The sequence below is a fragment of the Prinia subflava genome (assembly GCF_021018805.1).
Source record: "Prinia subflava isolate CZ2003 ecotype Zambia chromosome W unlocalized genomic scaffold, Cam_Psub_1.2 scaffold_56_NEW, whole genome shotgun sequence".
NCBI classification, from domain to species: Eukaryota; Metazoa; Chordata; class Aves; order Passeriformes; family Cisticolidae; genus Prinia; species Prinia subflava.
In genome coordinates this window covers 314,953-328,091 of record NW_026960621.1, presented here as the reverse complement: position 1 = coordinate 328,091, position 13,139 = coordinate 314,953, and the positions used below count along the sequence as shown (strand labels likewise).

At 46.9% G+C, this 13,139-nt stretch overlaps 1 protein-coding gene across 1 annotated transcript in view; it reads left to right on the top strand.

Moving 5' to 3' along the window:
* LOC134565295 (uncharacterized) overlaps positions 1-13,139 on the top strand; it is a 46,918-nt gene that overhangs the window by 30,964 nt on the left and 2,815 nt on the right. The window contains exon 2 of the mRNA XM_063424811.1: positions 10,696-10,793. The gene's annotated coding sequence lies outside the window, so the exon portion shown is untranslated. The remainder of the gene's footprint in view (positions 1-10,695; positions 10,794-13,139) is intronic.

The window sequence follows — 13,139 nt, the reverse complement described above, 5'->3', positions numbered from 1 at the left end:
GTTTGGATAGCTCAAAAAGAAAAAGAGGCAACTGTAACCGGATTTCTTAGAGATCACGGGCATGATGTGCTGTGGAATGAGATTTGAGCTATCCCAAACTGGGCCTCAGATTTGGGCCTGCTAGGCCTCAGATTTAGGCCTGTATAGAAGTAGATAAGCTTGTGGCGCAGTTAGAAATTAGGTTAAGGTGTGTGTATAGACTAGATGGGACAGTTAGAGTAGAATCACGGTAGCTGCCTTAAACTGAGATTGTTTACATATTTGTTCACGCTGAATGCCAATAGAAATGCACTTGCAATTGTAAATTACTTCACACTGTATAAAACCAGCCCTTTCGAGAATAAAGAGGAGGACGTATGATCTGACCATATTGGTTGTACTCTGCATTGCTCGCTCCAGCCTTCATTAATAGAGCCCTGGCAATAATGCTCCACCCAGTAGGAGGAGCCAAAGCCTTTCCACCAGAATAAAACCAGCAGTCCCAAACACCAAGATAGCTTGTTTCCACTGGATTCCCAGAGGACTGCTGGACCCTTTCTTGAGGATCATCTTTACTGCAACGGAGACACAACTGTCACTCTGGGAGGACCTACTTTGGTCTTCTTCTAACACCCTGACCAACAGGGTTGTCAGGTTTGCATTCTGACTCTGTCAGTGGTCCTTTGTACTATTGCATTTATCTTATTTTATTTTTATTTTATTTTTATCTTTCTTGTTGTTTGTTCTCTCTCTATTAAATTGTATTTCTGACTTGGAGTCTCACTGGTTTTGCTTTCAAACCAGCACAAAAGGTCAGGGTCTTTAACACTTCTAGTGCTGAACCAGCAGTGAAATGAGTGAGCTCACATCTATGCTGCTTCTTGCATGTGTGTCTGGAGGGAGTTTCAATGGGGTAGATTGTTGCGGTGTGCATTTCCCAGGACGCACAAGGCAGCATCGGGATGCGACACATTTCCCCCCGGGGAGACTTTTCCTCCCCGCTCTGGACTTCGGTGGTCTTGGCAGTTGCTTTTGGGGCGCAGAGATGTATCAGAGGCGAGACAGGTCTTGGGGTAAACTAAGGAGATTTATTACAGGTATAACTAAAGCATAACAACTAAAAGCTGGACCCCAAAGACGAGGAGCACATGTCCCGCCGTGGGTTTTATAGACGGGGCGGTACAAAGCAAACAACCAATGAGAATACACTCAGGGAGGAGTCTAGGGCAGGGAATACAGAACTAAATCCAATGGGAATAGCAGAAGCAGTGTCATGATATAAAGCAGCAAATGATATATCAAGTGAGGGAAGATTGGCAAGGAAAATTCTAGAAATAGAGGCAGGGATACAGAGGACTGACACTTAACGGTATGTATAATTTAAATCATAACACACAAATGAAATCGAAAGCTAGCTTGAAAACTTAAAGCAGAAATCCACACCACAACAGTAGATGGTATCATCTACAGATGATACAGAGCCAATGTTAGGCACAACTATGAGACTGTAGTTTCCAATTATTTTCTTCTGAATAACTGGAAATCTATGGAAACCACACTCAGATTTCAGACTCCTGAGTCTGTAAATTGTTTCATTGTCATTGTTTGTTTTTAGATCAAAGACAAGTCTAAGAGTTTTGATAATGAAAGAGATGTATCTCTCTATATGTCCCTTGTGTTGTTTTGAAATCCCACTTGTGTGCTGCATGCTCCTCCAAAATGGTTTTACTCTCTTTGTTCCTTGTAAAGCTTTTGTAAAAGAATTCACCATTATTTTCTTTTGTGCAGAATCTGGTGATATCAGCTATTTCCCTCTAAAGCCCTGCTTAGAAAACTGAGAATTTCTTTTCTCCTGTGATTTTCTTCACTGTGCTTTTCATTTCATCACTGAAATGGAAATATTTTACTAGTTAAGTGGCGGGAAAAAAGCAGTTAAGGCAGATGCTGTTTCATCATCTGCCCATCACAGACCTCCTCAGCAGTCAGAGCAGCAGTTTACTGCAACAAATTAAGTGCACAAATTTTTCATGTGGAAGAAATTATTTCTGAATTCCCTCTGAAATCAAATTTCTTCTGTAGAAAGATGAGTTAATCAAGAAATTTACAATTTAGTGCCTGTTATTGCTTATTCTGGCTCTCAGAAGCAGTTTTGTGTTAGTTTCCATTATTTTAAACTCCTTCAGCCACAATTTGGAAACAGCAGCTGTGGTCACTCCTATAGATCTACTTTTTAGTTACCTACCTTTATTTGCTCAAGCCCTGAACTGACCACTGGGTCTTTAGCCATGTGCTTTTAATGCTAGTCAAAAGTACTAGGAAAAGGGAGAGGAAAAAAAGCTGAGTAAAGCCAGTATTTCTTCATCTGCCTGTCTGGTGGTTCATCCCAGTTGTTTTGGTCCTGTTGTGCCAATGCACAACATTCCCAGAGGTGAAGAATTGCTCTGTGTGCAGGCTGCTCCCAGCATGGCACGAGGTGAGAAATGCTGCTGGGTTTTGTCTGGGAGAAGGAGCTGGTGCCATTCCCCACACAGATGTGGATTTGTTTTTCCAGGTCTCTAATTCTTGCAGGAAATGATGCCACAGAGCATGGTTTCTCCCGAAAGGCAGTAAATACATTCTTTGTGCTTTCAGAAATGGATGCACCCAGCGATTTTATTGAATGGAAGAATATGGATGTTATGGGGGAAAAAATAGTTTCAGCCTAAAAATATAAATCTCATTTTATTTCTAGTTTAATGCTTTGGAAGTTTTCTTTCTTGACATCTTCTTGATAACATTATGTACTGTACTTCTGTCGTATCCTTCCTAACTGGGAAATAATTAGATTGCTAAACTGAATAGCTCAATAATAATGCTTGACTCCAGTTTGATTTCCTCTGACACAAAACACTTGACAGGTCTGTCTCAGGCACCGCTAGCATCAGTAATCTGTTACACCAGTTCACCATTGCACCACCAGATATCAGGGCTGGCCTTTTCCCTCATGCATGCATGGCTCAGGCAAAATGCTCCAGCTCAGGTGCAGATTGGGAGGGAGAGTAGTTGCTCTTTGAAACATAGATCCAGCAGTTTTCCAAAGTCTAAAGAGAAATACTAAGTAAATTAGGAGTAGAAAACAGAAGCAGAAGAAAAATGTTAAAATACATTAACCAAGAAATACCAAGCAGCGAAGTGCAGAGATTTCTGTGTGCAGGGCAAAAATTGAATGCTCACTGAAACACAATTCAAGGAACTTCAGAAATAAATTCAAGCCACTCTTTCAACTTATGAAGGAGGAACATTTGAGAGTGTGCTTTCTAAAATATAAAGCAATGAATTCCACTTCTTGGTAATACTGTCTTTAAATGACAGGGATAAATCTGAAAAGAATTCAAGAAAACTTTAAAATACTTTAGAAATGCAAAACAAGACATTGTGAAATTAACTGAATGGAGAAACAACTTTCCCTTAAGATATTAGACTCAGGGGAGGCACCTCTGTCTGCAGCTTGCATTCCAGCAGTAAGGATAACAGGTGCAATCTGAAAGACAAAATACAGAGTCTTCAAAGCACAAGTGTTGCAGTTTAGATTTGGCGGGGGTCTCCGGGGAGGGTTCCCCGGGAGCCCCCCAGGCTCTAGGCTCGTTGGTATTCGCATGCAGGCAGGCAAGGAGACTCTAGACGGCTGGTGAGGTGCTGATAAAGTGAGGATTTATTTGGAGTTCGACCCCGGGAAGGCAACATGGTTACTAAGGGAGAGGGGGAAGGAGGGGGAGAGAGGGAGGGGAGAGGGAAGGGGAGAGGGAAGGGGAGAGGAGCAGAGCCTCCGGAGGCCTCCAGGGCAAAGAGAACGAGCCCTCTCCATTTTCACCCTTAACAGAGAGATTCAAAGTGGGCGCGGATAGATCTTTAGGCCAATGAGGTTACAGATGAAGAATACTGCAGGGGAAGTTACAGACTTGGGATAAACCATAAACTTTGAGGGGTGAAACAGAGCATACCATTTCAATAAAATGCAATCCAACACACAAGTAGTTGAACACTCAAAGCCGCCTGTGCTGGGGCCGCGCTGCCTGCGCCGCGCCACCGTGGGCCAGAGCCCTGAGGGGCTGGGATTCGGGCCCGCGCCGCACTGGCTGGTGGTGGTGAGACGGTGGCGTGGTGGCTTGCGGGGTCTCTGCGCAGTGAGGGAGGGGCCACCTGGGTCCGCGATTGCGGTCCCGGACAGCCACTCCATGTTGGCGGAGACGGCATTGAAGTGGTATTCCGCAGAGTTCTGCACTGTGCTGGTGGTGTGGTGGTCCATCTTTGTCTCAGGGTCCTTGGTGGTCTTGCCCCACCTTGGTACATCAATTGTTGCAGTTTAGATTTAGGGGGGGTCCCCAAGGAGTGTTCCCCGGGAGCCCCCCGGGCTCTAGGTTCTTTGGTATTCTCATGCAGGCAGGCAAGGAGACTCTAGACGGCTGGTGAGGTGCTGATAAGGTGAGGATTTATTTGGAGTTCGACCCTGGGAAGGCAACATGGTTACTAAGGGAGAGGGGGAAGGAGGGGGAGAGAGGGAAAGGGAGAGGGAAGGGGAGAGGGAAGGGGAGAGGAGCAGAGCCTCCAGAGGCCTCCAGGGCAAAGAGAGCGAGCCCTCTCCATTTGCACCCTTTACAGAGAGATTCAAAGTGGGCGTGGATAGATCTTTAGGCCAATGAGGTTACAGGTAAAGAATACTGCAGGGGAGGTTACAGACTTGGGATAAACCATAAACTTTGAGGGGTGAAACAGAGCATACCATTTCAATAAAATGCAATCCTACACACGAGTAGTTGAACACTCAAAGCCCCAGCTATGCAGCGGGATATTCTGCCGTTCTGCATCCCTGCTTGCTACCTTCATCTGTGTGGCTGCATGAAAGCTGGGAAACAGCTCTACTGACGCTCCTATATTAAGGATGCTTTAGGAGTAAAAAATCAATGAGACAGTGGTTTGAAATGACCCAAGGACTTTCCAACCCAGTGATTTAATAACACAGTGAATAAAACAATGAATCTTGGTAAGTCCTAGTGGCCTAGAACAGAATCTGCCCTAAGAAATTTTCTGATATTACCTTGTCATAATACATTTCAGCTGTATTTCCCCCTTTCTATAGTTCCATACACTATATTAAAGAAGAAAAAAAGTTTTCTATTCAGTTTGAATTCTTCATGAGTCTTTTTCCTCTCTGGTTGACTAGAAAGACATTAAAATGCAAATATTCAGTCAACTGACAGAACAAATTGAGACAAGTTTTAAAGTGTTTCTTCTAGCTGTAGATGTGTGCCTGGAGAAGCAGCAAGGAGAAAATCCCTTACTTTGAGACATGGGGGTAGAGGTTTGTTTGTTTGGGGTTTTTTAGTTTCTTTTTTTGGGGCAGACTTGAACCTTTTTGATCTCTCTCTTTTGTAAAGTAATTCTTCGTCAGATTAAATATGAAGATCCCTATCAGAATGCACTTAGCTTTGACAAGTCTGGCAGAGTGGTAATGGCTGACACTGAAAGGAAAAAGTCTTGGATAATGAATAAAGAATATTTTAGCAGCATGACTCATAAGTAATACAAAGGCAGCTCTGGCAATGTCTGTTCTAATTAGACTAGTTGCTCTGTTGTAACAATCAGGGATATTAAGTGTGTGGGATGCTGAAATATGTGGGCATCCTGCTAAGCTTGATCTCAGTTCCTTGCAACACAAATTCTGTCTGTCCCAGCTGGAAAGTAGGTGCCTAAAAATGTACTGAAGGAGACTAAATGTGTGTATCTATTTTTTAATATTTTTTGTTGGGCCCTCTGGGCCACAAATGTTTTGAGCTGTCAGAATCACAGAAATGTGTTGCACAATGCAGCAGCCAGCTGTCCTGTTGAAGCCTGGTGTTCTGGAGCTGTTTCTCATCCCCCAGCACTGCCACAGTGCATCATTTCCAGAGCACCTTGGTGAGATCAAAGAGAAGGAGCAGCAGCAATTCCAAGGTATGTTAGGTCTGTACAGGCTTGTTTTACCTCCAGGATTTCAGAGAATGAGGTAACGTGGGCTGCTGTGCCTTTGAGCAGCAGAGATGGTGATAAATCTTGGATGGGAAACCTGGAGCTGGTTGAGGGGTATGTGTGGAATGGGACAGCACTGCTGAACACTGCCTGTCTGAAGTATTGGCTTCTGTCTTGGGTTGAAAAATGTAACCAAAAATGTGTATTCTATTTTCATCTGTTGAAACCAGTTGAGATATTGTTCTTTATCTCTTGTAACTCTAGGGGGGGAAGAGGGCAGATTCCTTCTCTTAATGAGACAAATGATAACACCAGAAAAGGCAGTGCCTTCTTATCTCTTCCTCCACCCATCCTCCTCCGAGGGACATCACCTGTGAATGGGCCATTTAAGGCCTCTCACATGACTGATAATGTTACTTCATTCCATTGAGAGATGCTCCACTCAGTGGGAGGAGCCAAAGCCTTTCCACTGGCATAAAACATGAAATCCCAAACACCACTTTAGCTGGTTTTCCACTGAATCATCAGAGGAAGACCAGACCCATCTCATCAGCTCTGGGCCCTTTTTTCTACAGGATCATCTCTACTTCACAGAACAACATCTGTTACTCCAGGAAGACTCATTTGGGCTGCTTCCAACACCCTGACAACAGGGTGTCAGGTTGTATCTCTGACTTTGTCAGGGTTTTCTAGGACTTTTGTTTGCTTGTTTGGTTTTCTTTGTACTACTGCATTATCACCGTGGAGGCCTAACCAGAAAACAGACTGGAGACACAGATCTGGGTGCATCAGAGCATGCAGGGCAGGAGAGTGCCCCTTAGTTTATTTTGCCATTATATATCTGTGGCAAGGTGACCATGGATTGGAGAAGGGTATCGCCACCTCTCCTGCCACATTGGTCCAGAAGGCTGTCATTTACCTTTTCTCCTCCCAACTAGAAATATGTAAACAATGGGAGACAGTTAGGAAAACATGCCAATGTTTACATTAGCAAGCGGGAGAAACTGCACGTCGGCTAGCCAGGGACAGAGCCTCATGGCAACACTGCATTTGCATTTTTAATATTCCTAGTAAACAACTGTTACTCCTATTCCAATATTTTTTCCTGAAAGCTTCTAATTGCAAAATTGTAATAATTTGGAGGGACGGGTTTTTACATTTTCCATTCCAAGGGAAACTCCAGTTACCCCTGACAGATACCTGTCTCTCCAAAACCAAGACATTTCTACAGTGTCAGACATCTTGCCATGGCAGGAACTGCTCATCCTTGCTTTTTCCTAGATAAACGGATTATAGTCAAAGATCTTAATCAAAGGCAACACTGACATCTTTACCTTCATGTATGCTCTCTTTAGTTTTATGCACTTAGAACAATGAAGGCATCAGCTGGAGTTTGGAAAAATATTCTGTATTTGTGGCAGTGCATGTTTTTGAATTTACTGTTTTATGTAAGATTTGGTTATCTGTAAAAGTTCAGTTCTATGTACCCCTACCTTCCCCCCCTAATTAATATTCCTTTGTTCCTCTCCTTCTCCATCACGAGGTGTATTTTTTAGTCTGCACCTGTGCCCATCGGTTAATTGTCAGTTATCTTTCCCGCCTTGAGTTTTCCCCTCCCAGTTCTCTTTAATTGGTCCGAAGCACCCTTTTCCCCCTCTGTTCTCCCTAGAGACTGTAAACCATTGGCTGGAGGCCGCCAACCCCACCCCCTTCTCCCAACCCCACCCCCTTCTCCCCCCTTTCTCTGCTCCCCTTAAAACCCTGTGGAAGTTCGAAATCGGGGTCCAGAAACAGGTCAGAGTTAAGTTAATAAACTCTCTGTCGCACTGTTTCCTGGATCCTCCTTTCCTTCTACACCCCCTCACAAGCTTCTACGGGGTCGTGCACCTGTCAGAGTCCGCTGTGCCTGCGTGGCGCGCCGACTGAGTCTGGACAGTTCCTTGTCCCGGTGCCTGGGCTAGCTTGGGGCAACACCCAGAGGCTTTTTAGAGGCACCACGGCAAGCGTCTGGCGCCCACCGTGCGGGCCCAGGGAAGGACCCCACGGACGGAGTTAGTGAGGTTCGGATTAGGAGCCGACCTCGCGAAGAGAACTCCTGGACGTCACGCAGCCTCAGGTGTGAGCTGCCTCTTCGGAGGACGTGCTCCCCGAGGAGGGGAAGGCAGCGCCCTGTATTGCACTCTACACGGCATCTTCCCCCGGCAGAGGAACCCCCGAAGACCAGCTTTTTGCACCCGCGCCAGGGTTGGTAAGCATAAAACCCCCTTTTACCGCGAGGGGGGCTTTTGGTATAACAGTTCCGTGTGGGCTAAGCTCCTGGTCTGCGGTCGCGTGGCCCCGGGAGCTGGGTTTTGGGGCTCTTCTTCCCGGTTTCGAAATCCCTGGCGTTTTGAGGTTTTTTTGCTTTCGGTTTTGTGTTTTGCGATCGGAGGTAGTTTTGAAGTCCGTGCAGTGCCCCGGTGGTTTTGCGGTTGCTAGTGAGTGTGTTTTTGTTTGCCGGTTTTTAAGCACGTGGCAGTTTACTTTTTCTTTGTGATCTTTACTTTGCCTGGTCTTTGGAGTGTGCAGATTTTGCCAACTTAAAGAGAATGGGTGCGTCTCTGAGCTCTGCACAGAAAGGGGCTTATTACGTTTGTGTTTCAATGTTAGAAGTTCAGAAAGTTCAGTTTTCTAAGAGTTGTTTAAAGAGATTGATTCTGTGGCTTTTCTTGCACCTTCCAAATACCTCACAGGTAGCAGTTCACAGCTCCCAGTTCTGGGAGGCTGCAGAGAGGAAATTGGTTCATTCAGAAAGTTCAAATGACAAAAAGGTACAAGATCTTATGTTTTTGATCTCACAGCTAAAGTTCATTACAAAACAAAAAAAGGGGCAAGAAAATCCATGGGCTAAGAGATCTACCCCAGTTCCCCCTCACCCCAGTACCAGTCCCTCCATCCCTAAAAAAAGAATTTTGAAGAGAGCAGCAACCCAGACGGCTGCTAGCCCAGGCTCTCTACAAAATTCCCTGTCTTCTAGCCTCAGCAGTCTTGGCCGGACTACTGGGGATCCCTTGAGGCACGCTGGCCACGTGGCTCGAGGATCTTACCTTTCCCCATCTTCCCCTACAGTTAAGCCCAGAGTTAAGTTTGCTTTGAGTGAGTCACAGGCTCCACAAAATGGTAGCAGTCGATTTTCAGGGTCGACATCTTCTTCTCCCCTGAATCCTTTCTCTCCTACCCCCCCTCCCCTTCATTCCAACCCCTTCTTTCCCCCTGCCCCTCACTACCCACCCAACCCCTTTCTTTCCCCAACTCCTCCCACAACCCCTCCCCTTCTCCAAAAGTTCTCACCCTCTCGTCCCGCCCCTGTTCCTCCCCCTACTCCTCCTACTACTCCTCCCACCTCCCGGCAAGCCCCTCCCACTCATCCCGCCTAAACTCCTCCCACTACCCCTCCCATTTCCCACAGGGCTCCACCCCATTCTCACCCCGCCCATCACTCCACCCCTAGGGCAGAGTCGGCTGCATCTCCCCGCCCCGGAAGGAGGCCATCTTGGCAGAAAAATTCCCATGCTTTTTCTTCTGGTTCCCACGATTTGGAACCAGTAGATAATCATGATGGGAATGAGGAAGTACACCTCTCTGCAGCGCCAGTCACCTATAGAAAGACACGGGGGGGTGACATTCAAAAAGCTAATTGGCATCCTTTTTCCCAAAACATAATTAGAGAGCTCTGTAAGGCGCACAAGGAGTTTGGCAGAGAGAGTCAATACTTCCGGGGCCTCCTAACAGCAGATTTAGCAGGGGTCACAGTAATTCTCGCAGACTTAAGACAGCTTTTTGCTTGCTTAATGAACGGCACAGAGTTCACCCTCTGGGAAGCCGCCTTTAAGCAAGCACTGCGGGAAGCTATTCCAACGTTGCCATTCCCGGCAACTGACGAGCAGGGGAACCCTCTCTCTGTTGAGCTACTCAGTGGGGAAGGCTCTTTTAGTTCCCCTGATGCCCAAGGCCTTTTGATTCCTCCCTCAGTGCTATCAGTGGTCAAAGACATTGCATGTAAGGCATTTCTTACCTTACAGCCACACGCACCTCTACCACCTTTCACCACCATTAAGCAGGGACCTTCAGAGCCTTTTGTAGATTTTGTTGAGAAACTTTCTAGGGCTCTAGAAGTGCAGGTGCCAGATGAGAGTGCAAGGGGGAAGATCAGGGAAAACCTTGTTTTTGTTAATGCTAATTATTTGTGTAAACAAGCTATTCTGAGTCTTCCCCTAGACCCTCCACGCACTCTTCAATCGATGCTACAAGTCTGTCAAATGAAGGTCCCATTCCTCGCGCGTCAAAATCCACCTGCTCCAGTTCCACCTGCAACTCCTGCGAGGACTGTGTGTGTGGCAGAACACCCCAATCATCGTTCCCAAACACAACACCGCCCTGCTCGTCACGGATTCTGTTTCCTCTGTAAAGAAGAGGGGCATTTTGCGCACGAATGCCCCAATAAACCGAAAGGGAGAAGGATGCCAGCTACACCACCAGGAACACCGCAGCCCTCCCATAGCGAGCAAAAAAACTGATTAGGGAGCGCGGGTCCACCCGGCGTGATGACCCCAACAGGGTGGACCACAAAGGGGGAGATGCCTTTGGGGGTCGCTGGAACGAGACAAAACTACCGGACTGGACACTTTTAAATCCTGCTTGGGACTCAGCCAAACCAATACTAACCACTTCTTCTCTCTATGACCCTTTCAGGTTGCACCTTACCAAGAGTCTGCACCTACGGGATCGGGCTTGGCATCAAGTCACCCTTAACCCGAAGGAGCTGAAGGACTGGCCACTGGCGAGAGGAGGTAAGTTCATCGTCATCGGCGACTGTAAATACACTCCGCAAGAGATTGAGGTGCTTCCTGGGACACTCTATAACAATCCCAGGGCCCTCATGATCTGGCTGCGTACTACTCATCCCCCAACATTTGTCCCAAAAGGACAAATTGTTGCACAGGCCCTTCCCTACGGGGACCCCGAGCATTCCACCTTTTCTGTGAACACTGTGCATTGTGTCACTACACAGAAGCCCATCATTATGTGTAAGATGACACTAGGGGATGAGTCAGTAAATACACTGCTGCTTTTTGACACAGGGGCAGATGTGACAATCGTCCCCACTAAGGACTGGCCGTCACATTGGGCATTAGAGGACGTGCCTGCAAGAATCCGCTGTGTAGGTGGGTTTAAATTGGCAAAACAATCAAAAGGCGTGGTAAAATTTGAGGGACAAAAAGGACAATTGGCTTCTACTCATCCTTTTGTTTTAGATTATGAGCGGCCCCTGTTTGGGAGAGATCTCATGTCTCAGTGGGGGGTCACAATTTGCATTCCAGACCCTCCACAGGATTTTTCAATAGCGGTCACTGAAAAGCGCCCGGCCCTGAAATTGAATTGGAAAACAGATGAACCAGCCTGGCTCGAACAGTGGCCGCTGTCCATAGAAAAATTGAAGGCTCTTGAGGAGCTCGTGGAGGAGCAGTTACAGAAGGGGCACATCGTAGAGACCAACTCCCCATGGAACTCGCCAGTTTTTGTCATTCGCAAGAGTGACAAAAAGCGATGGCGCCTCCTCCATGACCTCCAACAAATTAACAATGTGATAGAAGACATGGGGTCCCTACAACCAGGGTTGCCGTCCCCCACCATGCTACCCCAAAATTGGAATTTGGCTGTTATTGACATCAAGGATTGCTTTTTCCAAATTCCACTACACCCGGACGACGCACCACGTTTTGCCTTCTCGGTCCCTTCCATCAACCGAGCGGCCCCAAGGAAGAGATATCACTGGAGAGTTCTCCCTCAGGGAATGAAGAACTCTCCAGTGATGTGTCAGCAGTTTGTCTCTTCCTTGCTGCACCCTGTGCGCGCAGCCGCGGAGGGGTTGTCATCCATCATTACATGGATGACATCCTCGTTTGCGTGCCGACGGACGATGAACTTTCACGAGCGCTTGACCTCATAACGAGTTTGTTGCTGCAGGATTCGAGCTGCAAGAGGATAAGATTCAGAAGATGCCGCCTTGGAAGTACCTGGGCCTGGAAATCGGAAAGAGGACCGTTGTTCCTCAAAAATTGGACATTCGGACTACCGTCCGTACCCTTGCCGATGCCCATCAGCTCTGTGGTGCTTTGAACTGGGTAAGGCCCTGGCTAGGTCTGACCACCGAGGATCTGGCACCCCTTTTCGATTTATTGAAAGGGGGAGAGGAGCTTAGTTCTCCCAGGGTACTTACTGCAGAGGCAAAAGCAGCATTGGAGAAAGTCCAAGAGGCAATGTCATCAAGACAAGCGCACAGGTGTGATCCCAAGCTACCCTTCAGGTTCATCATAATGGGTAAGCTGCCACATCTTCATGGGATCATTTTTCAATGGGACACAAATAAATCACACGACACCAAGGGCCAAGGCAGAGGAGACCCTCTCCTTATTATAGAGTGGATCTTTCTCAGCCATCACCGGCCCAAGAGGATGACACAGCCGCAGGAGCTCATGGCTGAGCTGATCCGCAAAGCAAGAACGCGGATGCGGGATCTGGCCGGTTGTGACTTCAAATACATTCACGTGCCAATTAGTTTATCAATGGGCCAAATAACTAAATCCATGTTAGAACACCTTCTTCAAGAAAATGAAGCATTGCAATTTGCTCTAGATTCCTTTACGGGACAAATTTCAATTCATCAGCCGGCCCACAAATTGTTCAATTCGGAAGTGACTTTTAGATTGGTATTAAAGAGTGTCCGGAGCAAGAGACCCCTTGATGCTCTGACCGTTTTTACTGATGCTTCCGGGGTTTCTCACAAGTCAGTAATGACTTGGGAGGATCCCAAAACTCAGCAGTGGGATGCAGATATTGAAATTGTTGAGGGTTCTCCTCAGATTGCCGAGTTGGCCGCTGTCGTCAGAGCGTTTGAGAGGTTCCCCGGACCCTTCAGTTTAGTAACCGACTCCGCATACGTTGCGGGGGTGGTATCTAGAGCTGATCAGGCCATTTTGCAACAGGTGTCTAACACAGCTCTATATGAGCAGCTCTTGAAGCTAGTCAAACTTGTATCCCACCGAGAGCATCCCTTCTATGTGATGCATACGAGGTCACATACTGATTTGCCTGGGTTCATTGCCGAGGGAAACAGAAGGGCTGATGCCCTTGCT